Here is a 3,536-nt window from a genome sequence, read left to right as displayed (position 1 = left end):
ATGTTCAGGTAGAAAACATCTTTACTAGAGTCCAACAGTGGCTAAACTTTCTTCGTAGGCTGAGAGTCTTTGGTGTCAACCAGAAAGTGTTGCTTCTCTTCTACCATGGCGTAGTTGAGGGCATTGTGTGGTATGGCACCTCAGCCTGGTTTGGTAATCTCAGTGTACAGTTGAAAGTCCAGATTACACCGCTAACACAGAGAGCCAAATCATGGGAGTCAGGCAGCATCCCACACTCCATGCTGTATTTGAAGAAACAATCATCATACAGGCCTAAAAAATTATTTTTCAGAATTATTAATCAGACCCCACCCATGTTCTCCACCCTGAGTATCAGCTCCTTCCTTCAGGCAGACATTTAAGAGCCCCTAGTGTAAGCTCAACCATTTTAAGAACTCCTTTGTCCTCTTGTCCATCAAAGCCCAAAATGGCATGTCAGCCAGAGGATTCCCCTATAACACTGTTTTTAATTGTAACTATAAACTTGTACACCTTATTGTGTTTTTATGGCTATGGTGCTAGCAATGACAAATTCGATCCCAGGAAACTTACTGATAGAATGAATACCACAAATGCACCATCTGAAGGGTCGAGGAGGAGGTGTTGCTACAATTTACAGATAAGTTTTTGGTGTTACTCAGAGGACAGGATATAAATGTAAGCCTTTTGAACTAATAATGCTTAATGTGACACCGTCAAATATAAATAAAAAAATCTGTCGTCTTTTACCCTTGCTACAGTGTATAGATCACCCGGGCCTTATTCTGATTTCCTTATTGAATTTGCAAATTTTTTATCAGATCTTGTAGTTACTATAGAGCCTTAATTGTTGGTGACTTCAACATTCACATAGATAATGAAAATTGGGATTAGCATATTTTTTTTAATCAAAAAAGTATTCATGTTAGTTACACATTCAACAACACTTGCCTTTGATACAGTGAATACAGATATCTGACAGCTACAGGCCCCTTTTTTCTTGAATAACATTATTCTAAATTACAAAAATCTAAAATGCTAGATAACAACAGGAATTTACAAGGGGGCCTATTTTGCAACCACATTTAAAAAATCTGGGACATTTTTGTCACTCTGTAGCATTTTGCCATAAGACACTTTTTACCCCATACATTGAATTTACTTAAAAAGTGTGATGCAAAAATGCTATATACTGTATATATTTTATGTAAATCCAAAACATAATCTTTTACGGTGTGGTTTAAGAAACAAGGTTAACTTATTTTTTCTTTCTTAAATTCTTATTCAGCTGAGGTCTTCTTCTAGTGGTTAACGGGTAGTGGAAAATGTCTGGTCGGGATGCCTTTATGCACTGAAAACAGATCGTAGATATTTAGTAAAAGTGTTTCAACTAAATGCCTGTTAATGAATGAAACTTCCTTTACATGACCTATGGCACCCACCTCCAGAAGCTGCATTTCTGCTTGTTAATTTCCAGTAAGAGCTCCAAAGCAACTGAGATTTTGTATGCAAAAAGTGTGTGGACACCTCTTTCTAATTAAAAACATGTGTTTATTTCAGCTGCACCTATTAAAATCAAGCATACCTCTTTGTTACCTTCTTAGACAATTTTTTTTAGTAGAATTTACGTTTTCAGATGCAGCATCACAAACCCCTGTGCACAAAGCAAGGCTCATAAAGATACAGGTTGAGTTTAAAATAGCATACTACTATATAGTAGTTTATAAAAGTCTTACCATTCCAGACATATTTAGATATGGTATAAGTAGTAAGAGTAGTATGGATAGTATGAAATTCTGAACTCCACCGTAATTTTGTGATTATTCTGTGTGGAAGAACCACTACTACTTGGGGGCTTGACTATTTTAACTGATTTCTGCACCAGGCTGTTGATTCATATCACCTGTTTCTCATTTCCTCTAAACAAAAACATTAGCCATAGAATAATATTGTTTATATACACTGGAAATTCTTCCAGTAAGCTTACTGTAAATCTGAGCATGTTATTTCCATAGTCATTGTCTGGTTATTCAGATTTGTTGCATGATTTGCTCTACTTGCATGCTCTTGTTCAAATGCACATGTATAGTACCATTTAAAATTAGTTTTTTAATTTTTGGGTTTTGAGTCTTATAAATAGACCACTACAGTAGGCCTATTTGACAGTTATAACTGTGAGTGTAACAATGCCAACATTTTAAATGTTGGGAAGAATTTTGGGCTCACATCACCATGAATCTTTTTCCATGCACTGAAATTGAATTTTTACTCTGACTTTTGTGAATTTTGACTCTGAAAGGTTTGAAACAATATGAGGGTGAGTAAATGATAACACCATTTTCATTTTTGGGTGAACACTTTACGTTACATGTGTGCGATCTCTCGATCCTCTGCAGTCGACCTTTATCCCTCTCGAAGGCTTGATTAGCCTAATACGGGACCGGGTGTGTAAGATCACGACCCGGCCCCGCCCTCCGCCCTGCCACAACATGTTTCTGTCTTTTTTTTCTCTGTGCGTATATAGACCACTAGTAAGACTGCCATGATTTTCCACCATGGTACAACTTCACAAAAACCATACCTTTGCTGACATGTTCCAGTCCATACAAAACAAAACAAAAAACCTGAATCTTATTCAGCATCTCTTCCCATTGTCTGTAGTCATGCTACAAGCTGGCGGTGTAAGGGACAAAGGAGAGACTCCTTAGTATTAATCAGCTCAAAAATCAAAGCTGAAGAATCAGCCAGGAGAGAAATTTCAGAAAGCCAGACCGATTAATAACCAGTCAGTCATGCCATCCAAAAACATTGAGAAGAGAAGATTTGTTCCTCTTTATATTTAATAACCCATACCTATCCCATCCTCTTAAGAGACAACATCATGTTACATGGCCCTCTGAGACTATACTTTGAGTGGCTAATACGTAAAAGAGAATGAGAAAATGTATCATAGTTTTAGGACCAGTGGGACTGGAAAATGGAAATTTCTTCTAAATGTTGTTAGTCTTAAAATGTTTTGTTGATGTTTGGTTAAATCCCCAATCATACACAAAATTCAGAACTTGGCTTCAGACATGATCAAATTATCAAAATATTATCTTGGACCTTATGTGCTCTAAACTCCTGATGGTTTTTGTGAAAACCTATCTAATCTAGTTAGTTATGGAATTATTTTTAATAAATTATTCCCTAACGCTAAATTGAAAACAGACTTTGTTATTAAGGCCTTGTCCAAGGTCCTGATATTTTTGTTGTTGCCTGATTTGTTCTATGTATTGCTGAATTTTGTACAATGACAGCCCCATAGTTGATACAGCTATTTATTGTTTATAAGGCAAACACTTCATGTCCAGATATCTCATGAATCTATAATATCCTCCATCTTTAGAAAATTCAAGTCATTTAGGCTAGTTTGTATGAAGAACATACAGCCCTTTGTGACTGTCTACAACAGAAAACGGACTTTACGGGATGTTTTCGGTTGTTGGAAAGGCAAAAAGTCTGTCCTTTTCAAGGACAGCGGTGAGGTATGTTCAAATCATGTTTGGCCCAATTCT

Source organism: Xyrauchen texanus, chromosome 3 (assembly GCF_025860055.1).
Source record: "Xyrauchen texanus isolate HMW12.3.18 chromosome 3, RBS_HiC_50CHRs, whole genome shotgun sequence".
NCBI lineage: Eukaryota > Metazoa > Chordata > Actinopteri > Cypriniformes > Catostomidae > Xyrauchen > Xyrauchen texanus.
This window is presented reverse-complemented; position numbering follows the sequence as displayed.